Source organism: Fukomys damarensis, unplaced genomic scaffold (assembly GCF_012274545.1).
Source record: "Fukomys damarensis isolate Sample0158 unplaced genomic scaffold, DMR_v1.0_HiC HiC_scaffold_24, whole genome shotgun sequence".
Taxonomy (NCBI): Eukaryota; Metazoa; Chordata; class Mammalia; order Rodentia; family Bathyergidae; genus Fukomys; species Fukomys damarensis.
In genome coordinates this window covers 44,060,833-44,086,402 of record NW_022900936.1, presented here as the reverse complement: position 1 = coordinate 44,086,402, position 25,570 = coordinate 44,060,833, and positions in this window count along the sequence as shown.

Below are 25,570 nucleotides of genomic sequence, written 5' to 3'. Positions count from 1 at the left end.
TCTCTCTCTCTCTCTCTCTCTCTCTCTCTCTCTGCTTTGTCACAAGGTGGAGAAGAGGGTACTGTAGAGGCTCCTGATTCCATAGAAAAGGAGCTAATGTTCGATATCTTCCTTCAACAAGGAACATACATAGAAAGTCTAGTCACAGGATTTTATATTAGCAGAATGAGAGAAATGTGATAATAGTGTTTCCAACTGCTAATGCTAGGTGAAGAAGGTACTTCTCCCAAAATATGAAAAAACAAAACAGAAAACAAGAGGACTAGACAAAATGATTGATAGGAAGCAGTTACAATTTCAGCTAATTGGAACTTTATGATCCACTTTTTAGTTCAAATGTTTTACATTATACAGGAAAATATTACATTCTTATTGTATGAGTTGTGCTAAAACTCCAGTGATTGTTTTCAGTAAAAAATATTTCAATAAAGGACACATTGCCATTAATCCTCTTCAGAATATTCTGCCTTGCCTCAAACATACTTATCCTAACATTCTTCATGTTCCAAAGCAGTTCTGGAAGACCATTTTTGTCAGTGTCTTTAGTTGGACTGTCATGGTTATCTTCATTTTCTGAACAGATTTAAAACATGTATCTTTTATGGTCATTTTGACTTTGGGTAATGCCAGAAATTGCATAATGCCAGATCTGATGAGTATGATGAATGAAGACACATGGTGAATACAATGGATTGAGATAAGGGCAGCTCTTAACAATATTTTTGTCACACCTTGTAATAATGTTAGGCAGACATTTAGACATTAGCAGGTCTGAGAGGCTGGGGGTGGGGGATCCAAAACAGTGTGCATCATCTGTTAGTTATAGAAAGAATTGAATGAATAATACATTTACAACACAGCATTTCTTAGCTCTCAGACCTGCAGAGAGCCTACGGAGCACAATGACATCTTAAGGCTATGTATCATGCATATTCCTTCTGGAACCTCACCATCTGGTTGTCTAACTGCCAAACAAGTATGCTGCATTCCTGGCTGCCATAGCCTGCAGCCCAGTTGTATCAGAAAGGGAAATGTTCGAAGGACCCTCCTGCCTTGGGCTGGGGCCTGATTTATATTAAGAACTTTTGTAAGTTCTTACATGACTAAAGTATCTAAGGAAATAGTAACCATGTAGAAATTATTTTCTAAGTTAACTTTTGTACTAAGTTAACTTCTAAATAAAATGGTGACAAGAATCATAATTATCTAAGCTTTCCAGGTTCTAAGAGTGCATAAAATATATATCCAAATATAACAAATGCTTAAAAATATATCCAAAGTCCCACTCAGAACAGATGCCTTCATAGCACTCCCTGCCTTCTTGTTTGAAGGTGTAACTCTGTCTTTACTACTTTATTCAGGGCACAAAGAATTGAGGACCAAGAAAGTAAAGATCTCATTCCTCCCTGTATCAGGACCTGGCTTCTTGGCATCAAAGACACTCAGAACAGGACTCCTAAAAGTGCTTCAGAAGGTGGTAAGAATGATGGATGAATAGTTTGAAGAAGATTACTGGCAAAAGTGTCCTTTATTGCAATAAGATTTTAATTTAAATATTCACCATATATTTTCATTACACCTTGTAAAATACTGCGATAGCACAGAAAATAGAGTATAATTATAAGGGAAAACACAGAGAAAATAGGTAAAAAATTTCTATCCAAAATGCTAAATGTTCCAAATTGAAAGTTGAGTACACTCTAAAAAATCTCACCTGATGTCAACTACAATTAGTAGCACATATGCCAGGCATATGGGGTGGGGGGAAAATGATTTACAAGTATTTTTACCCAAATCAGATATTAATGCCTTTAACTTTTGTATCAAAATGTAACTGATGATAAAACATAAAACATACTGCTGTTTCAATTCTCATTATCCTGATTAGTACAAATTTAACATATTTTCTCATGTTTGTGGTTTTTTCTGTCTTTTAAAAGCATCTATTTAAAATTTACCATTTATTTTTCAGATAGCACCCAATTCCTACTTATTAGGTTTTTGTTTTGTTTTGTTTTGTTTTTTGAGACAGGCTGTCACTATGTAGTTGAGACTGATCTGGAACTCACTATGTAACCCAGGCTGGTCTCAAACTCAAAGAGATTCTCCTGCCTCAGCCTCCTGAGTGCTGGGATTACAGGCGTGTGCCATCATGCCTGGCTAGGTATTTTCTTAATTTACTAAGTTTACTGGTGCATTTTAGGTATATAATATGATGAAATTCATCATTGGGAATTTGTACCTTTGCATAATATATCTTGCTTCTTATTGTTTTCCCCATTCCCCTGCCCTCCCTTTGACTCTTCCACCCCTCCATATTTACAGAGACTTTGTTTCCATTTTTTTCTTTTTCTCATATTTTATTCCTTTCCCTTCTTTCCTTTTCCCTACCCCTCCCACTTCCCTTTCGCCTTCTCTTTTGGACCTTTTCTTCCTATTTCACATTATCTATTATACATTTTGATCATGATTTATACTTTCAGTTTCTTGGATAAATTATTTAATATTTCCACATGTGTTCTATTTATTTCACTTAAGAATGTGGCCTCAATGTGCATCCATTTAGCTATAAACATCTCTAGTTTCTCATTCCTTATGGCTGAATAGTACTCCATTTGTAAAACACGAACACGCATGATCTCACACACACACACACACACACACACACACACACACACACACACACACAATGGGCAATTGAGTTGTTTCCAAGATTTCTCTATTGCAAACTGTGCCACTGTAAACATGGGCATATATCAGTATGTTATGATGATTTTAATTCTTTAGGGAAGATACCCAGCAGGGGGATGCCTGAGTCACATGGTATCTCTAATACTAGTTTTCTGAGGTATTTCCATACTAATTTTCACAGTAGTTAAGTTCTTGACCTTGGGTTCAGAGATCCTGTGTTCAATTCGTGACTTTTTTTACCATGTGACATACCTTTTTGAGCTCCAAGAAACTATCATCCACGAAGTGGTGATGACATCAGAAGCTACATTCCTTAAAGTGATGTGAAAGTTAAGTAAAGAAATTTTATGTAAAGAGCTTACGTAACACAAGATTTAGCACATTGCGTGAATGGTAGTGATTGTAAAGTATTCAATAAAATGGAATTCTAGATAATTAATGACAAATACCAACTATTCTATCCCATTCAGTATTTTTGCTGTTTTTTCAATCTCAAACTCAGCTTCTCTTCAGATATAGAAGATCTGAGGTGGGCTAAATTAACTATGAAATCCTTCTCAGGTATCTTTGCAATGCATCTACTCACCTTGCTATTTATGAACTAATTCTTATAAACAGTTTAAATTCTGAAAATTTAAAATGAAATTGAAAGATTTGAACTTATTCCTATGTGGGATCTTGATTGAGATAAGTTCAGAATTAACCATAATCAAAACAGTAATTCGGGTTTGCAAGTTCTGAAAGCAACAACTAAAGTGAATGAAGATCTAAGTATATGAAAATGAAATGAAATTTCACATTTTCTTCCTAGACTATGTCATAATTGTCAATATTTATAATAATATGAAAACAATAATGTCATTAAACCATTATAAAATGGGTCACAGATAAGATCATTCAATATAAATGGAAATTGGTAATTTCTCCTAAGAATTTTATAAGAAAAATAGGTAATTACAAGAGAAAATATGCAATGTTTCTTTTCTGTTTTATTACTGAATTATAATGTAAAAGTTACAAAATATTATATAAAATTTATAAATGTCACTCGAGTCTCTCTTAACAATAATTTTTATTTTATGAAACTGGAATTTCTATTAAAATGCAATAGGTAGAAGTGGGAATTTACAATAATAATCTGAGCCCCATGCTTCCTGGAGTTTTTTCCATTGACCTCCCTCCACAACTTCAGTGGAACTTTTGAGAGGAAGCAGATGTTACATCCTCATGGTAGGTATAAAATGCGTGTGACCATGAAGAGTTCAATTGAGTAAAAACATTCAAGAACCAGGATAGCATCATGATCTCAGTTCTCAGAATTAGAATTTGGAATTCAAACAAAGCCAGAGATGGTGGCCATTAGGTTTATGGTTACCTCAGTTGCCCTATTTTATACATCTCTCACTATAGCATTACCTATTTTAGGAAAATAAATAATTATAAAACAGTCTTGATATTTCTAAATGTTAGAAACCTTCCCCCACTGTAATTACACATACTGTTTTGAATTATTTAATATCTATTCATCTCTAGGTTGTTGCAGATTAAGAGAGATGAAGTAGATGGACATTGTCTTTTATTCTAGGAGGAGTTTATTTTGTGAACGCCAATACCAATGGGGTGATATGTATGAGTACAAACATTCCCAGAATCAGGCCATCACTGAGAACATCTGCTATAGCCTGCAGGGTAAAACTTCAGCTAAAGAGACAGAAACATCAGCAAAGATTAGCCTGTTCCTGGTGGCCTGACACCATTTGGATTGACCCTCCTGGCTTGGAGACTGATGATTCAGTTTTACACAGGACAGGATGCACCATGGAAATCTGCTCAAACTTTATAAGCCTTTTTCACACCAGAATTTAGTCTATCTGACTCTCATCTGTGTTGTTCTATTCAAGAACTGACAAGCTTTATAAAAAAATAAATGAGTTATTATTTAAGAAACAAAGGAGGATGGAGAGAAAGGATGGGGACAATAGCAGATATAGTGAATTTGACTTCTCAGGAAAAGAAATCACAGATAATTGAAATGATTTTAGCTAAAATTTAATTTGTTTCTTTTTTCACAAAGTTTCTCGGTACTTTTTAGTATACAGTACAGTTACATTCATCATTGGAATCTTGTACCCAATTTAAATTTCTTGAAGACCACTTTCTGTTACATACCAGCACAATATAAATGTGGTCTTGATGAGTGTCTATGCAGATTGTCACAAGTTAATGACAAATTATAAGGACTCACACTTCCTTTCACTTATCAAACTTCAGGTACTGGTGCTGTAACAACTGTAAATAGGTCCAAGGGCATTTGGTGACAAGTTTCTGGGGAACTGCATTGTATCTTCAAGTTAAAGTCAAAACTATTATCAGAGGCTTAGACAATGCATCCTTGTACCCACACAACACAGGATAATAGAAAATGAGTGGACTAAGGATAGAAGATCTGAGTATTAGTTTCAGCATTGTCTTTCAATAACTGTAAGATTATAAATAAATCATTGCACCCTTTCCTATCACAATTTCTTTTCTTGTAAAACAAAGATGGGGGAAAAGCCACTCAGTGGGTACACTGCAGCTCCCTCTGCCCACCTGGATCCAGCCCACAGGTCAGGGTAGCCGCGGCCTTTGTGTGGGTGCCGCCATCACTACCCCATTGCCAGCCAACAAGGTGACACAGAGAAAGCCACTCTTTGGGGACATTGCAGCTCCCTCTGTCCACCTGGACCCAGCCCACTGGTCAGGGTAGCCATGCCCTTTGTTGAGGGTGCCAACTTCGCTGCCCCAGCCCCAGGAGGGTAGCCATGCAGGTGCTGCTGAGCCAACCCACCCCCCCATTCTTGGATCCCCTTAATGTTCCAGTCCATGAACCTATTCTGCAGAGACATAGCTGGTTAGAAAGGGTGATTATCTGAGCTCCCAAGTTTGAACATCTGTAAAGAAGGGGCAGGGGAGACCTGTGATAGACTGTCTGGAGTTCAGCCCTGCAGGAAGTTGGAGAGCTCAAATTTGTCCTTGTGGCCTGAGGTCAGTCTGTGTCATGGGGTTCTGCCTTCAACTAGATGAGATAGGGGGATTTGGTTCTGCACATGGCTTTACACGATGTGTATTGTGACAGCAGAAATATAGTCTGAAAGAGGCCCTTCAAAGTCATTTTTTGTCCTTTTCTTTCTTTTCCTCATTCCACTCCATAAATTCTTTTTTCTGTTCTGTTTCACATAATCAGTCTCTTGCTCCACCATATTGGCCCTCACCTCCTTTTCTGTTCCTGCTCCTGCCCTAATTCAGATTTCTTCTTTTATCATTTTTTCTTTTTTATTAATGTTCTTTTTTTTCCCATCATTGAGCCTCTCTCAAAGGTCGGTAGTTTCAAGTGAAAGTGAGCCCCCATAGCTGTTAAGGGAATATATTCTTGTCATTATACTTGCACTCTTTCTATCCCTTTTGAGTTTTACAGTTTCATAAAGATTGCATGGTCATTCTGTATCCTCTGGCTTCACTTGAAACCTTCTTCAGTTCTTTTACTTGTTTACTCTTCTTGTCCTAATTAGGCCTAGGCCCCCATCCCAAATAGTAAATATACCATGTTGAGGAGTTTGTCCACTGCAAACATATTTTGGGCTGCTTCTTGATTTTAATTTAATTCACATGATTGGGGAGTGATGGATTGATGACCATCACAAGAGGTCAATATGCAAGAAGTTATTGACCCTGTTGTGTTGCTGATTGTATCAACTGAGACAAGGGTTAGGGATTGATTGGATAAGTTGTTTTCTCTGATATTGTGTGATAATGTCTATGAGTCATTAAAGAGTGAGGGGTTGAAGCGCAATGATATCAGGAAGATTTAATAACCCAGAGATAGAATCAAGGACAACTCAACAGCAAAAATAAAAATGAGAAAACACTTAACCAAGACACAAAGACAGACTTCCAGTTCACCAATGGCAAACAGTAGGGCAAAGGAGGATGAAAAGTCTGATAGTGAACCATAAGGACACTCAGAACTCACAACACGGGAAGTAACAAAACAGATCAATCAGGCTCTAGAAAAATTCAAAACAGAAATAATTTCCCAGTCAGCCATAGAGATGGTGAACAAAATGAAAGTCATGATTCAAGACTATAGAACAGAAACTGACAAAAAAAATATATTACCTCAGGACCATGATAGAAGCCATGAAGGCCCAGCAAAAGAAAGAAATGGAAACAATGAATGCCAACATAGGAAAGAAATGGAATCCATAAAACAGATTCAAACAGATAACCAGGAGATTAAAAATTCTATTGAAAGTGTACACAACAGAATAAAAGATTGCAAAGAGAGAATCTCAGATATAGAAGATAGGATAGCAGACAGTGACCATGAAAAGAGAGGTCTCTTAAAAACAGTAAGGGATCATGAGAATTCAATCCAACAACCCCTAGATGATCCAAAGAAGAATGACATAAGACTGATAGGAATCCATGAAGTAGCAGTATAAAATGCAAATGACTTTAAAAAAGCTGTTCACAGAATTAATGGCAGAAAACTTCCCAAACAGAGGGGATGAATTTGACATACAGATAAGTGAGGCATATAGGACTCCAACTAGCCTCAATAAAAAAAAAAAATCTATGCCTAGACATATAATAATCAAGATTCTAGAAACCCAACAGAAGAACAAAATACTACAAGTGGTAAGAGAAAAGAAACAAATCACATGCAAAGGAAAGCCCATCAGAATCACAGCAGACTTTTCAACACAATCCCTCAGGTAAAGGAGAGACTGGAGTGAGATATTTCAAGTCCTAAAAGAAAACAACATTCAACCAAGACTGATGTATCCTGCAAAACTCTCTCTCTCAAAATGGATGGGGAAATAAGATACTCCCATGACAAAGAACAACTGAGAAACTTCATGAATACCAAACCAGCACTACAAGGAATTCTAAACAATATCCTAGAAAAAGACAATGAAGATCACAACACCGTGAGGCCCAGCAGAGTAAACCAAATAGTCAAGATGAGAAACTAAAAGGAGAGGGCAAAAAATTAAAAAGAGTCAACAAAAAGACAACAACATGACAATAATAAGTCAGTACATATCAGTTATAACCATCAATGTCAATGGCCTTAATTCACCAATCAAAAGAAATAGACTGGCAGACTGGATTAAGAAGCAAAATCCAACAATATGTTGTATACAATAAACACACCTAATGCAAAAAGAAGCCCATAGACTGAAAGTGAAATGGTGGAAAACAATTCTCCACCTGACAGGAGCTGAGAAAAAAGCAAGTGTAGCAATTTTATTTGAAGACAAAGTAAATTTCAAATCAAAACTGATCAAGAGAGTCAAAGAAGGTCACTATATTCTTGTAATGGAAACAATTCAAGAGGAAGCGATGACAGTCATAAACATATATGCACCAAATATAAATGTCCTCAACTATACAAAACAAATATTAAGTAACATGAAAAACCAAATAAACACTAATACAATTGTTGTAGGGGATCTAAATACCCCACAATCAAAAATAGACAGATCATATAGGCAAAAAATCAACAATGAAATACTAGAACTGAGCCAAGCTTTTGAATACATGGACCTTTTAGATGTCTATAGAGTGTTCCACCCCACAAAATCAGAATATACATTCTTTTCAGCTGCACATGGGTCATTCTCCAAGATAGATCACATACTAGCTCACAGAACAGGTTTGAATAAATGCAAAAGAATTAAAGTTATTCCCTGTATATTATCAGATCATAGTGCAATAAAGCTGGAGATCAATAGCACAGGAAACCATAGGAACTTCACAAACGCATGGAAATTGAACAACACTCTCCTGAACAATCAATGGATCACAGAAGACATTAAAGAAGAAATCAGACAGTTTTTACAAATAAATGAAAATGCCAATATAACATACAGGAATCTATGGGACACAATGAAAGCAGTTCTACATGGAAAATTCATAGCACTGAAAGCCCACACTAGGAAAATAGAACAAATTCAAATAAACAACCTAACAATGAATCTTAGACTCCTAGAAAAACAAGAGCAAGAAGAACACATATCTCGAACAAGAGAGGAAATTATAAAGATTAGAGCAGACATCAATGCAATGGAAATGAAGAAAACAATACAAAAAAATAAATGAATCGAAGTGTTGGTTTTTTGAAAGAATAAATAAAACTGATAAATCCTTAGCAAACCTTATCAAAAAAAGGAAAGGAAAGGCTCAGATCCAGGCAATCAGAAATGAAAAAAAGGTGAAGTCACAACAGATCCAACAGAAATCCCAAGGATCATTAATTCCTACTTTGAGAACTTGTACTCTAATAAAATGGAAAACACAGAAGAAATTGACAGATTTCTAGATTCTTATGAATTAGCAAAGTTGAATGAAGAAGATAAAAGCATTACAAACACCCCAATTACAATCAGTGAAATTGAAAATGTAACAAAAAACTTACAAACAAAGAAAAGCCCAGGTCCAGATAGATTCACTGCTGAATTTTAAAAGACATTTAGAGAAGAACTATTGCCACTACTCTTTAAACTTTTCAATGAAATTGAAAGGGAAGCAATACTTCTGAATTCATTCCTGGAAGCAAGTATTACTTTGATTCCCAAACCAGGGAAAGACCTAACGAAAAAAGAGAACTACAGGCCAGTCTCCTTAATGAATATAGATGCAAAAATCCTTAATAAGATACTAGCAAACAGAATACAGAGGATCATCAAGAAGATCATACATCCTGACCAAGTTGGATTTATTCCAGGGATGCCAGGATGGTTCAACACATGTAAATCAATAAATGTAATACACTATATTAACAAAGTCAAGAAAAAAAACCACATGATCCTCTCAATAGATGCAGAAAAAGCATTTGACAAAATTCACCACCCATTCATGACAAAAACCCTGCAAAAAATTGGAATAGATGGTCTATATCTCAACTTAATAAAGGCTATCTATGAAAAACCAACAGCCAACATCATATTAAATGGCCACATCAGGAGCAAGACAAGATGCCAACTATCACCGCTCATCTTTGATATATTTCTGGAAACATTAGGCACAACAATTAGACAAGAAAAAGAAATTAAAGCAAGAAAGATAGGATAGGAAGAAGTTAAACTTTATTACTTGCTGACAATATGATATTCTACATTGAAGACCCAAAAAAATCTACGAAATGACATCTAGACTTAATTGACACTTTGAGCAGGGTAGCAGGATACAAGGTCAACACACAAAAAGCAATAGCTTTCTTGTACACAAACAACAGTCACTGAGAGCAAAATTAGGGAAACAATTCCTTTCACAATAACATCCAAAAAAATGAAGTATCTAGGAATCAACCTAAAAAGAGAAGCAAAAGACTTCTACACAGAAAACTACAGCACTCTGAAAAAAGGGATCAAAGAAGATATAAGAAAATGGAAAGATGTCCCCTGCTCCTGAGTAGGAAGAATCAACATAGTGAAAATAGCCATACTACCAAAACTGCTATATAGATTCAATGCAATACCAATTGAACTTCCAACACTGTACTTCACAGAACTAGAAAGAAGAATCCAAAAATTCATTTGGAACCATAAGACAACTAGAATAGCAAAAGCCATCCTAGGCAACAGACACATGGCAGCAGGTATAACAATTACCAATTTGAAACTATACTACAAAGCCAGTGTGATAAAAACAGCATGGTACTGGCAAAGAAGCAAACCTGAGGATCAGTGGAACAGATTGGAAGACACAAAAACAACTCCAGATGCACTCAGATACCTCATCTTTGACAAAGGAGCTGACCATCCCCACTGCAGGAAAGATAGCCTGTTTAATAACTGGTGTTGGAAAAAGTGGATCTCAACCTGCAAAATATTAAAACTAGACCCTTATCTCTCACCATGTACTAAATTAAAATCCAAGTGGATTAAAGATCTAAATATAAAAAATGAAACACTAAACTTGCTGGAAGATATGTTAGGCAGAACTCTAGAAGACATTGGCATAGGAAAAGACTTTATGAACAAATCCTCAGTAGCACGGGAACTAGCAGAAAGAATCAACAAGTGGGATCTCATCTTATTAAAATCTTCTGCACTGCAAAAGAAACCAACAACAGAACTAAGAGACAACCTACAATGTGGGAAAAACTTTTTACCAGCTGCTCCTCAGACAAAAGACTATTATCTAAAATATATAAAGAACTCAAAGCAACCAGCCCCCCAAATATAAAGACCCAATTAAAAAATGGGCCATCTGAAAAGAACAGATATTTCTCAGACAAAGAAGTAAAAGCAGCAAGTAAATATATGAAAAAATGTTCCACATCACTGGTATTTTTCGAAATGCAGATGAAAACCACAATGAGATTTCACCTCACCTCACAAAGAATGGCTGCTATCAAGAAATCACACAATAAGAAATGTTGGCAGGGTTGTGGGGAGAAAGGAACATTTCTCCATTGTTGGTGGGATTTCAGAATGGTGCAACCCTTATGGAAGTCAACATGGAGAAACCTCAAAGAACTAGGGTTAGAGGTTCCATTTGACCCAGCCATCCCTCTGTTGGGTATCTTTACAAAAGAATTAAAAGAATCATACCACAGTGATATATGCACACCCATGTTTATAGTGGCACAGTTTGTAATAACTAAAACTTGGAAACAGCCCACCTGCCCATCAGTTGGAAACTGGATAAAGAAGATGTGGTTTTTCTATAAAATTGAATACTACTCATCCATAAAAAATGAGAAAGTAGAATCATTCATAGGTAAATGGATATATTTTGAGGATATACTCCTAAGTGAAATAAATAAGTCACACATGTGTACATACCGAATAGTTTCTCTGTTGTGAAAAACTAAAATAGTAGTCAAGATCCTGATGGAATAATTAGCAATTTGAAATAGTAAGAAAAGGACTAAAGGTTTAGGGACAGTGAGAAGGGTAGGGGAGGAGGAATAAGGGAAAGGGAAAAAGTATGAGAAAATGTAAAGATGGACTTAAAGTGTTTGTAGGTGGGGAGGGGATGAGGGGGTGAAGGGAGGGTGGGGACAAGGGGAAAAATGAGAAACAACACCTGGTATGTAAAGGTACAAGATCCCAGTAATGAATGTAACTGTACTGTCTACCTAGAATGTAACAATAAATTCTATTTAAATTAAAAAAATAAATAAAAGAAAGATGAGAGTTTATTCTTAAGGTCCTATTTTATCTCTAAAAATGTTAGAGTGATTTTTGTGTCTTGATAAGCAATCATGATACACCCCTCTTTCTTTCTTTCTCTCTCTCCCTCCTCCCCCCTCTTTCTGTAGGAAATGACATGTAACGTTTTAAATTAATTAATTTTATTGGTACATTTAAGGTACACAAGGTAATGATATTTATCATTGGAAATTTGCATCTTTACATAATCCATTTTGGTTCTTATTTTTTTCCCATTCCCCTGCCCTCCCTTCAACACCTCCTTCCCTCTCTATCTACAAAGACTTTGTTTTCATTTTTTTCTCAAGTTATATCCCTTCCCATCTTTCTGTTCCCCTATCCCTCCAATTCCCTTTCCCCTGTGCAACTTTTCTTTCTAGTTCACATTATCTAGTATACCTTCTAGTACTTAATTACACTTTTCAGTTTCTTACACTAGAGAAACTATTTGATATTTTCATATATGTATCCTATTTATTTCACTTACGTGTATCACCTCAGTATGCATCCATTTATCTACAAATGTCTCTAGTTTCTCATTAGTTATCTCTGAATGCTAATCCATTTTATTAAAAAAGTGCATTTTCTTTATTCAGTCTCCTGTTTGTGTGCAATTGGGCTGATTCCAAGTTTTAGCTATCATGAATTGTGCTGCGATGAACATGGGTGCACAAATTTTGCTGTGGTATGATTCTTTTAGTTCTTTCAGGAAGATACCCAGCAGGGGAATGGCTGAGTTAAATGGGATATCAAGTCCTAGTTCTTTTTTTTTTTTCTTAATTTTATTGAGTTTATTGGTACATTTTAGGGATACAGTACAGTTACATTCATTGTTGGGATCATGTACCTCTACATGGCAAGTCTTGATTCTCATTTTTTCTCCTTACCTATTCCCTCCCCTCACCCCCTCCTCCCCTCCCCATCTACAAACACTTTATTTTCATCTTTTCATTCTCTCACATTTTTTTCTTTTCCCTTTTTGTTCCTCCCCTACCCATCACACCTTCCCTGCACCTTTAGCTCCTTTCTTCCCATTTCTAAATGTCAGTAATCTTATTAGAATCTTATGCATTGTTGCAGATTATTCACACCAGGGACTATTTGGTATTTACACGTGTGACATTTATTTCACTTAGGAGTATATCTTCAATATGTATCCATTTTCCTGTGAATGGATCTATCTTCTCGTTCTTTATGGCTGAGTAATATTCCATTTTATAGAAAAACCACAACTTCTTTATCCAGGGGTGTTTCAAGGGCGCCCGCGCAGCTACCTTCCTTCCTGGGTCTGTTGTTGTGCAGGCCGGGAGGTCGCGCGCAGGCCGGGAGGTCACGCGCTAGCCGCCGGGTGATCGCAGGCAGGCAGGCAGGCAGCTGAAGACACCCCCTCCGGGGTCTTTCGGGCCTTCCTGGGTCTGTTGTCGCACAGGCCAGGAGGTTGCGCGCAGGCCGGGAGGTCACGCGCCAGCTGCCGAGTGATCGCAGGCAGGCAGGCAGCTATCAAGTCCTAGTTCTTTTGTTTGTTTGTTTTATTGTTTGTTGGTACATTTAAAGCAAACAGTACAGTTATATTGATCATTGGGGTCTTGTACCTTTACATATCTTGGATCTTGTTTTTTCCCTATACCCCTGTCCTCCCTTCACCCCTTTCATCCTCCCCTATTTTCAAATACTTTGTTTCCATTTTTTCATATTTTTTGAACCTTATTTACAGTTTTAGTTTTTCACACCAGGGAAACTATTTGGTATTTACTCAAGTGTGTCCTACTTATTTAACTTAAGATTGTAGCCTCACTGTGCATCCATTTAGCTATAAATGTTTCTAGTTTCTCATTCTTTATGGCTGAGTAGTACTCCATTTTGTAGAAAAACCATATCTTCTTTATCCAGTCTCCAGTTTATGGGCATTTGGGCTGTTTCCACATTTTAGCTATTATGAACTGTGCTGCTGTATACATGGTTGCACATATATCACTGTTGTGTGATTCTTTTAATTCTTTTTGAAAGATACCCATCAGAGAAATAGCTGGATCAAGTGGAACCTCTAATCTTAGTTCTTTGGGGTATCTCCATATATATTTCCACAGTGGTTACAACAGTCTGCACTCCCACCAACAGTGGAAAAGGGTTCCATTCCCCCACAGCCTGGCCAGTATTTGTTATTGGTTGATTTCTTGACAGCAGCCATTCTTTCTGGGGTAGGATGGAATCTCATTGTTGTTTTCATCTGCATCTCTCAGATGACCAGTGATGTTGAACATTTTTTCATATATTTACTTGATGCTTTTACTTCTTTGTCTGAGAAATGTTTGTTCATTTGACATGTTCAGTTTTGAATTGTGTCTTTTTATTTGGGGGATCTGATTTTTTTTATTTCTTAATATATTCTAAATCATAGTCCTTTGTCTGAAATATTAACTGGCAAAAAAATTTTCCCATATTATAGATTGTCTCTTAGCTCTGTGGGTGATTTATCTTGCACTGAAAAAACTTTTTAATATAATGAGGTCCCTGTCATTTATTCTTTGTGCAAGTTCTTGTTCTGATGATTTGTTCATAAAGTCTTCTATGCCATTGTCTTTGGGAGTTCTACCTAATTTACTTTCTAGTAAGTTTAGTGTTTCTGTTTTCCTATTTAGATTTTTTTTTTTTTTGTACCAGGGATCAAACTTGGGTACTTGCACCTTCGAGGCAGGCAGCAGAACCACTGAGCTAAATCCCCAGCTCTTAATATTTAGATCTTTAATCCAATTGGATTTTAGTTTAGTGCATGGTGAAAGAGGGATCTAGTTTTAATTTTTGGCAATGTGAAAGCCAGTTTTTCTAACACCATTTATTAAAGAGGCTATCTTTCCTCCACTGAGGATGGTTGCCTCCTTTGTTAATGATGAGGTAGCTGAGTATGTCTGATATTGTTTCCACATCTTCTAATCTATTCATTCCATTGATCCTTTGGTCTGTTTCTTTACCAGTACCATGTTTTTTTTTTAATCATAGTGGCTTTGTAGTGTAGTTTCAAGTTGGAAATTGTGGTACCCCCTGCTATATCTCTGTTGCCTAGAAAATTTTTTGGCTATTCTACATCTCTTCTGCTTTCAAATGAATTTTTGGATTGTTTTCTCAACTTCTGTGAAATCTACTGTTGGGATTTCATTCAGGATTGCATTGCATCTGTACAGAAGTTTTGGAAATATGACTATTTTCACTATGTTGATTCTTCCTTCCCAGGGGCAAGGGATGTCTTTCCATCTTCTTATATCCTTTTCTATCTCTGTTTTTTTCACTGTGCTGTAATTTTCATTGTAGAGGCATTGTTTCTTCTTTGTTAGATTGATTCCAAGATATTTGTTTTTTTATATTATTGTTAAATGAATTGTTTTCCTAATTTGTTTTTCAGTGAGTCTATTATTTGTGTACAAGAAGGCTATTGATTTTTTGAGTGTTGACTTTGTATCACCTACTCTACTGAATCTGTCAATGAAATCTAGCAGTGTTTTGACAAAGTTCTTTGGATCTTGTTGGTGGAGTACCATATCAATAGCGAGTAATGACAGTTTAACTTCTTTTCCTATCTTTATTCCTTTTGTTTCTTTCTCATGTCTAATTGCTGTGATTAATGTTTCTAGAGCTATATTGAACAGGAATGGTGATAGTGGACATCCTTGTCTTGTTCCTGATTTTACCATGAAGGTTTTCAGTTTTTGACCATTTAGAATGATTTTGGCTATTAGTTTTTCATAGATAGCCTTTATCAGGTTGAGATAAAGGCTATCTATTGCAATTTTATGTAGGTTTTTTTTAAAAATCATGAATTGTTGTTGAATTTGTCAAATGCTTTTTCTGCATCTACTGAGATGATCATATGGTTTTTGTCTTTGACTCTGTTGATCTGGTGTATTACATTTATTAATTTACATATATCAAACCATCCTTGCATCCCTGGGATAAATCTGACTTGGTCAGGGTGTAGGATCTTCTTGATGACCCTCTATATTCTGTTTACCAGTATCTTATTGAGGATTTTTGCATCTATGTTCATTTAGGAGATTGGCCTGTACTTCTCTTTTTTGGTTGGTTCTTTCCCTGGATTGGAAATCAAAGTAATACTTGCTTTCAGGAATGAATTTGGAAGTATTGCTTCCCTTTCAATTTCACTGAAGAGTTTAAAGAGTAGTGATAATAGTTCTTCTCTAAATGTCTTGTAGAATTCACCAGTGAAGCCATCAGGACTTGGGCTTTTCTTTGTTGGTAATGTTTTAATTACATTTTCAATTTCTCTGAATGTAATTATGGTATTTAGACTTTTATATCTTTTTTGATCAACTTTGGAATTTCATATGTAGCTAGGTATCTGTACATTTCTTCTGTATTTTCCATTTTATTGGAGTATAGGTTTTCAAAGTAGGTATTGATGATCTATCTTCTGGGTTTCTGCTGGATCTGTTATGACTTCACCTTTTTTGTTACTAATTGTATAAATTTGAGTGTTTCCTTTTTTTGACAAGGTTGCTTAAGGGTTTATCAAATCTATTTATTCTTTTGAAAAACCAACTCTTTGATTCATTGATTTTTTGGTATAGTTCCATTAGTCTCCATTGCATTAATTTTTGCTCTGATCTTTATAATTTCCTCCATTGTACAAGCTTTAGGTTTGTCTTGCTCTTACTTTTCTAAAAGTTTAAGGTTAAAAATTCAGTTGTTTATTTGAACTCACTCTGTTTTACCAGTATGGGCATTTACTGCTATGGATTCCCCTAATAGAACTGCTTTCATTTTGTCCCATAGATTCCTGTATGTTGTATTCACATTATAATTTAATTGTAGAAACTGTCTAATTTATTCTTTGATTTCTGCTGTGACCCAATGGTTTTTTAGCAGTGTGTTATTTAATTTCCATTTGTTTGTGAAGTTCTTGCAGTTTCTTATGCTATTGATCTCCAGTTTAATTACCAGTTTATGGCCTGATAATATACAGGGGATAACTTCAATTCCTTTGCATTTACTTAAGCATATTCTGTGAACTAGCGTGTGGTCTATTTTGGAGAATGACCCGTTTGCAGCCAGCAATAATGTATATTCTGATTTTGTGGGGTGGAACACTCTGTAGATATCTCCTAAGTCCATTTGTTCTAAGAATTGGTTCAGTTCTGTTTTTCTTTTTTTTTTTTAATTTTTTTCTTTATACTGAGTTTATTGGTACATTCTAGGTATTCATTACTGGGATCTTGTACCCTTACATGACAGGTCTCGGTTCTCATTTTTTCCCCTTGTCCCTGCCCTCCCTTCACCCCTCCTTCAGTTCTGTTTTTCATTGTTGATTTTTTTTTGTCTAGATGATCTGTCTATTTGTGTCAGTGGAATATTGTTGTCCCCCACTACAATTGTATCAGTGCTTATTTCATTTTCCTATCCATAAATATTTGTTTTGAATAGTTGGGGACATTAGTACTTGGTTCATGCATATTTATGATTATCATTTCTTCCTCTTGTATTGTTCCCTTTACAATGAGGTAGTGCCCTTCTTTGTCTCTCTTAATTAGTTTTGGTCTGAAATTTATTCTATTCCTGCTTTTTCCTGGGCTCCTGTTGCATGAAGAACTGTTTTCCATCCTTTTACTCTCAGTCTGTGAATTTCTTTGTGATTAAGAGGGTTTCTTATGTACAATATACTGTTGGATTTTGCTTCTTAATCCATTCTGCCAGGCTGTTTCCTTTGATTGGTGAATTGAGGCCATTAATGTTGATGGTTGTAACTGTTATATACTGACTTCTCATTGTCATGTTATTTTCCTGTTGTTGGTTCTTTTCTTTTTTTATTTTTCCTTCTCTCCCTTTAATTTATTGCCTTGACTGGTATATTTTCTCTGTTGGCCCTTATGGAGATGTGCCCTACATTTTCTTTTTCCAGAATATTATTTAGAAGTGTTGGGAGTGCTGGTTTGGTGTTCATGAAATTTCTCAGGTGTTCTTTGGCATGGAAGTATCTTATTTCCCCATCAATTTTGAAAGATAGTTTTGCAAGATACAACAGTCTAGTTTGGAGGTTGTTTTCTTTCAGGACTAGAAATACCTCACTCCAGGCCCTCCTTTACTTGAGAGTTTGTGTTAAAAAGTCTGCTGTGATTCTGAAGGGCTTTTCTTTGCATGTGATTTGTTTCTTTTCTCTAACTGCTTGTAGAATTTTGTTCTTCTGTTGGGTTTCTGGGGTCTTGATTATTACATGTCTAAGTGCAGTTTTTTTTGTTTTTTTTAATCATGGCTAATTCACATTATATATGCCTCATTTATTGGTATGTCAAAAATTTCCCCTCTGGGAAATTTTCTGTCATTAATTCTGTGAACTGTTTGTTTATGGCATTTGTACTTTCTCCTGCTACTTCATGGATTCCCATCAGTCTTATATTATTCTTTGCATCATCTAAGAGTTGTTGGATTGATTTCTCATGGCCCTTACTGTTTTTAAGAGATGTCTCTTTTCATGGCCACTGACTGCAATCCTATCTTCTATATTTGAAATTCTATCTTCACATTCATTTACCTTGCTTTGAATGCTTTCTATAGAGTTTTTAATCTCCTGGATAGCTGTTTCAATCTGTTTCATGTATTCTATTTCATTGTTATGTTGGGCATTTGAGGTTTCCATTTCTTTCCTATATTGGGCATTCATGGTTTCCATCATGGTTCTGAGCTCATCTATTTTTTAAAAATCTATTTCTGTTCTAGAGTCTCTAATCATGTCATTTTTTCTCATTATCTCTGTGATTATCTGGGAAATTAGTTCTGTTTTGAATTTTTCTCAAGCCTCATTTATCTGTTTCTTTTAATTACTTTGTTATCAGTTCAGGGTGTCCAGATGGTTGACTGTCAGACTTTTCTACCTCATTTCCCCCAGAGTTTACCTTTGGAGGGTTAGAAGTCTGTGTTTGTGTCTTGTGTAAATGCCTTCTCATTTCTCTTTTTGTCATTGGTCCAATCCTTGGTTTAATTCCTGGGTTAAACTTCTATCTTCCAGATATAGCTGGTCTTTAGGTTTTGAGTCTCTAATGTTTCTGAGGCAATCTCATTTTCATTATACCAGGGAGGACAACTGATTAGATCAATCACAACACCTTAGCCAAGTGATATAATCAGCAACATAATAACATCAAGCACAGCATAGAAAATGATAATTTGTGCAAGTTATTAATCTATCACCTTTAACTGTGTGAATGAAATAAAAATTGAGGACCAGACCAAGATGTGTTTATAGTGAATAAACTATTCACTATACAACTTTACCCTTCAGGATGGGGATTTAGAAGGAGTTGGGGAGAGAGGGATAGATAAATAGATAGGATGGAGAAAGGTTAGAAATGAAGTCAAAGTACAGAGGAAGATTGCACAGACTTTAGGGAGCTGTTGAAGAGGAGAAGACAGAACAAAATATACCCAAGAACAGAACAAACTAACAGCAATAGGGTGGCTAGAGGCTGTAATCACTTTCTTTTAAAACTAATTGCAATTGAGATAAGGAAAAAGCGAAGAAAAGGAAAAGAAAGAAAATAAATTCAAATTAGAATAGGAACAGGAACAAAATAGAAGAGTAATGGAGATCGAGGTGGGATAGAGACAGAGAGTGACAGAGAAAGAAATGAAGATAAGAAAAAGAAGATTAACAAAGGAAAAAATTGAGAAAAGAAAAATAAAAATTTTAAGTGATTGAAGATAAGAGAAAAAAATACTTTGAAAATAAAAAAAATACATATAGAAATAGAGGGCCTTCTTCAGAGTATGTCTCTGTTGACACAATAGCCAGCATGGCCAAGAACGTGAAGGTCTATGTTAATTAGTCTCAGCAAGCCAGCAGCTGTCCCCTAAGGTTAAGGTTGATTTTTGACTGCAAAGCCCAAGTTGAAATCTCTGACCTCCTCCTGGTTTGAACTCTGCAAGTTTCTATTGCAGGTTCCAGATATCTTTCCCCTAAAGTTAGACCAGGTTCTGATGTGAGGTGCTGGTCCCTCCAACTTACCAAATATGGTGGTGTGGTGTGCCTTTATAGCAGATTTTCCTGTGGGCTTCAATTTTTATCTAGGAGCCTCAGAAAGGCCCTCTTTCTCTTGTTCCTGGCTGGGGGTGGAGGGCACTAACTCTGCTGTGTTGGCATCCACATGGCTGGGCTCCGCTGGTGCTCTGGGTCAAAATGGCAGGCCTACCAGAGGTTTATGAGCAACTGCTGGGCTCCTCTGGCACACTGGCTCCAGACATAGTTCTTTGAGGTATCTCCGAACTGACTCCTATGGTGGTTGCACCAGTCTGCACTCCCACCAGCAGTGGAGCAGGGTTCCTCTTTCCCCACAGCCCCATCAGCACATGTTATTGGTTGATTTCCTGATAGCAACCATTCTTTCTGGGGTGAGGTAGAATCTCAGTTTTGTTTTCATTTGCATCTATGAAATAGACAGTGATGTTGAACGTTTTTCCATGTTTATTTGCTATTTCTACTTCTTTGCCTGAGAAATGTCTGTTAATTTCAGATGCCTATTTTTGTTAGCAAAGTAGCTGGATCCAAGGTCAATACACAAAATCAACAGCTTTCCTATATACAAAAAACAGACTCACTGAGAGAGAAATGGGACAATTCCTTTCACAATAGCATCCAAAAAATTGAAATACTGAGGAATTCACCTAATGAAATAAATAAATGATCTCTACTCTGAAAAATACAACATGCTGAAAAAAGAGATTGAAGAGGATATCAGAAAATGGAAAGACATTCCTTGCTCCAGGGAAGGAAGAATCAACAGTGAAAATTGCCATATTTCCAAAATTACTATATAGAGTCAATGCAATCTGAATAGAAATCCAAGCAGCATACTTCACATAGTTTGGAAGCTATCCAAAAATTCATTTGGAAGAGAAGGACATGTAGAATAGCAAAAGCAGTTCTAGGCAATAAAGACAAGGTAGTGGGTGTCACAAGCCCCAATTTGAAACTATCTTATAAGGCTACTGTGATAAAAACAGCATGGTACTGGCAAAGAAACAGGATCAGTGAACCACTGCTGGTGGGAGTATAGACTAAAGGGATCAGTGGAACAGATGACAAGATGCAGACACAACTCCAGACACACTCAGCCACCTCAACTTTGACAAAGGAGCCAAACACCCTCACTTGAAGAAAGACAGCCTCTTTAATAAATGATGCTGAAAATACTGGGTTTCAACTTGCTAAGGATTAAATCTAGAACTATATATCTCACCATGCACTAAACTAAAATAAAAATTGATTACAAATCTAAATATTAAAATAGAAACACTAAACCAGCTGTAAGAGTGATTAGATAGAACTCTTGAAGATATTGGTGTAGGAAAAGATTTATGAACAGAACCTGATGACGATAAACTAGCACATTCAACAAGTGGGATCTCTTCTTATTAAAAAACTTCTATACAGCAAGAGAAACAACTAATAGTGTGAAGAGACAACCCACAATGTGGGAAAAACTTTTCACCAGGTGTTTCTTAGGCAAAGATCTACTGTTTAGAATATATAACGAATTTAAAAAAAATCAGATCTCCCAAATTTAAAGACATTGAACATTTTTTTAAAGTAAACAGTTTAAGTGTACAGTATTTCCTGTGGCTTCTGTAAGGATACTTTTGCGCTGGGGATTTAGTTCAGCAGTTGCAGTGCCTACCTCTCAAGACCAAAGGCCTGAGTTAGATCCTCAGTACAAAAAAAAAAAAAAAAAAAAAAAAATTTAAAAAAAAAAAAAAAAAAAAAAAAAAGAATTTTATTTCACTAATGAAGTAACATAGTTCTTACTTAAATTAAGCATCGTTGCAGACATGTTGCCCATTTTCTGGAGGCTGTAGTTAAGTAAAAATGAACAATATTCTTTGATATCTGGAATATAACAAAAATTCCACAATATTAAGAGAAAACAGTGTTTAACCTCATTACCAGACAGTCAGCTTTCACTAGTTGGATATTTCCTTTAGTTTTCACTTCAAAATTCCACTGTGCTGTGAAAATGCAATTTCAGCCAGTTACTATACTCATAGATGAGGTAAATTTAATCCCTTTCATTCTGGATGAAATAAAACTGATACATTTTTTACTATTTTGGTGAAGTCTTGAATGAAAAACATCCTATTTAATAGACTATGTTTTTTTTCAAAACTCTCTTGGAAATAAAAGTGGTGTTGTAAGAATATACCCACCCAAATGAATATTTCTAATTAATAATTGACAGATATAAATTATAATGAGGGCCTCCAATTTACTTTGAGCTCTTAATATATAAAAAAACTTTTAAAGAAGACATAATCTATATTTTCTTTGATCATGTTCTATTATATGTACAGTTTAAATTAGGCTTTTGCAGGTAGATTAAAGCAGAAATTTCTTCTTTCTTCAAGAATGTAATCTTCACAGTCTTGTCTACTTTCATTTGAATAACTCATCAAGTGCAGTATTTATTTTCTATAAACTCATAATCATCAAAAGTCCTCTACATAATAACACAGAATCATATACGTATGACATACAATACTGACAAATGGCATATATGAGGTACATGCATACATGAGTGAATTCACTCCCCAAGTAGCCTGGCTGTGTATCATCAGGCACTGTATTGGACATTGGAGCTATAGAAGTGACACAGACAGACACAATTCCTAATGCACATAGCTTATTATTTGCAGGAGAATGCAGCTATCCTGCCTTCCTTCTCACTTACACAAGTGTAAAATTTCTGTAAAAGAAAACCCCTAAAACAGCACATGCACATTTCATGGAAAACCATGCACCCATCTAGGAAGGAAATTTGAATATTTATACATTCCCATGGGAACATGTACTTAAAATTCAAGAGATTTCCAAACTTGATTTTCATTTGTCTAAGATTTCTAGCCTTTGATAAACAGGGAATCTAACAGCTACCAAGTTTGTATGGGTTTACATCCCAATTCTGCTATTTTTAAATTTTGGAATCTTAAATATATGACATACTTCTTTTCTCTTACTTTACTGTAAAATAAAGATTATACTGATATCTACCCAACTGTCTTATTGTGGTGTTTTCTGGGGATTACTGGATTAATACATGTATAATACTTAAAATAGTGCTTGGCACATAGTAGATACTCAGTAAAAGTTAGCTGGGCATGGTGGTGCATGCCTGTAATCCCAGGAAGATTGCCATGAGTTCAAGGCCAGCCTGACCTACATAGTGAGTTCAAGTCCAGCCTGAATTACAATGGGGGAGCCTGTCTCAAACAAACAAACAAACAAACAAACAAGGTAGATGCATTATACAGCAGATATCCTTCCCCGAGATATAGGCTTTGAAGAATAATTTTATTTATATTTCTGTTACAATTAATTATTTAATGAAAGTCTTTACTTTTTATATTGGGTGGAAATTTTCTCAACTTTGAAAAACACAGTCTAATTTTGGTAAATTTTAAGATGGAAGATGTTTTTAAGGGAATTTCTTCCTGAAGACTCTCCATGGCTTAATTTTGGACTTTCCACTAATGTCCTCTGGGCGTCAGGTTTCCTATGCAACAAAAACACAAAACAGATATCATGAGACTGAGCTAATGGTGGCCTATAATACTGAGGGCCTGGATGGTTGGTTGAAGTTTTTTCCTAGCAACTCAGTAATGCCAAGAATGAGTGGGCCAAGAAGGAGAGTTATGGCTCTTTGCAAACCCAAAAGAAGCCATTCTCAGTCTGCACTTGACATGTCTGAGGGTTTAGAAGACTATTTTGTGGTACAGCTGAATCCCCAGTGTGCTGTGTTCCCAGGGAAGAAAACCAATAACAACAGATCGCACAGCTCATACCATTTGCTAAATGGGCTTCCTCACAAGTGAGGCTCTGGGAGGAATCTCACAATTTCCTGCCACTTTGTCTCTGAAGGGTAAGCAAGGAGAGTTTTCTCATTTCAGCTGCTTTCATTTCTTCAGGCTGTGTGGCTATGTCTTTACTTTTCATTTTTACTTTCACTCTAACACTTGTGTCAGCTTCATGCTGCTCAACAGCACTCAAATGAGATAAATTCAAATCAAACTTCTGGATTTCACCTATCTTGAATTATAACATGAAAGATTTCTCATATCTACTTTTCATTCTTGATAGTAATAGTAACCAAGATGAGGCAAGACATTGTGTCACAGAAACACTGTACTCACATGGTTTATATCCAAGCTTTCAAAGAACCATTTGTTGCCTGAATTTTTACTAACATTAATTTATTTCACTGTAATGTGCTTTCATGTAACTAGAATAAACAAAGTTTAATAATTTCCTAGGGACCAGATTCTAGTTTCTGGCAGAATTTTGTAATCAACTAACTCTTTGAAACACATTTTGCCTGATAAACACTGTTTTTTAAAGATCTAACACCACATTTAATCATCTAAAATGACTCAGTTTAATCCTCCAAAATGCAGCAGTTCATATTCAATAAGCCCTTAACTCTAACTAGCTGATCTTTGATGTTAGTTTTAATATTGTTGGGTCCCATTCATCATTCAAATAGATCCCTGTGGCTTGTCAGCTTACTCAGCAGGGAAAAGACTTGGAATCTGAAAGACTTGAGCTAATGATTATCTTGGCCATGAGAGTGTAACACCATGATTTGAGTGTTCTCACCTCTTGAGTACCTAATGTTCTTTCTTCTCGAATTCATTAAGGAGTGATTAAGCTGTCATTTCTAAGAAATCAGAACTATAATGTATCAATAACTGAGATTTAGAGGAAATCTAATTGTTAATCACCCAATCACCCAACACCTAGACAAAAGAATAGAAATGATCTTGGGAAACTCTCTTTTTCATAGGTGAGAAAACTCACAGGAGTTTTATAATAGTAGCATTTATTTTTAAATTTTCATAGATACAGAGCTTTGATATGACCAAGGATAGGCTTAATTTTAGTGGTGGATAGAGTGGTAGCTAGAATGTTTAAAGAAAATATTTTTATAAAGGAATCAAGGTTTTTTAAAAGCCTGATGAAATCCCGAAAGGGACAGTATTGCAGGAAGTTATAGTGAAGAGATGTGCCATGTCTTTGTATTTGCTATTATTTCTTCTGGGAATATCCTTCATCTCTTTAATAACCTAAGACTTACATCTTATTCTTCAAAAATTTATTTAGAATTTGACTTCTTATGTAGAATCTTTCCTGGGCTGAATTAGTGAATCATTCATTTGTATCAAGTCTATGTGCTCGCAATAATTTTTAGGCTTTTTAACTTAGTAATTAAAGCATAACTGGCCAACGGAACACATCTCAATTAATTTTCCTACTTGCAAATATTTATTTAAGGTCTTCTTTTCAAAACACTTTGTATGATGTATAGATAAATTTCAAACCAATGTCAGCTTATTTTTAAAGTAAATTTATTTATCACTTTTTTCCCAACATCCAAAAATTGAGTCTGTGCATTTTTATATGATGAGTCTAAAGACTCTTTTCAAATTCTTTTGGTATTGGGCAGTGGTGTTCAAGAACTCTTTGGTTTTCATAATCGAAGGTGATAATTTAAAGTTTTATATTTTGAATTGATAGAACAATTTTGAATGTATTGAAGAATACTGGGATTTCTTATGTGATTAGACTATTTATTTTGCTGTTTGTTTAACTGAATTACATTTCTCTTCGAAATTAAATTCCTTCA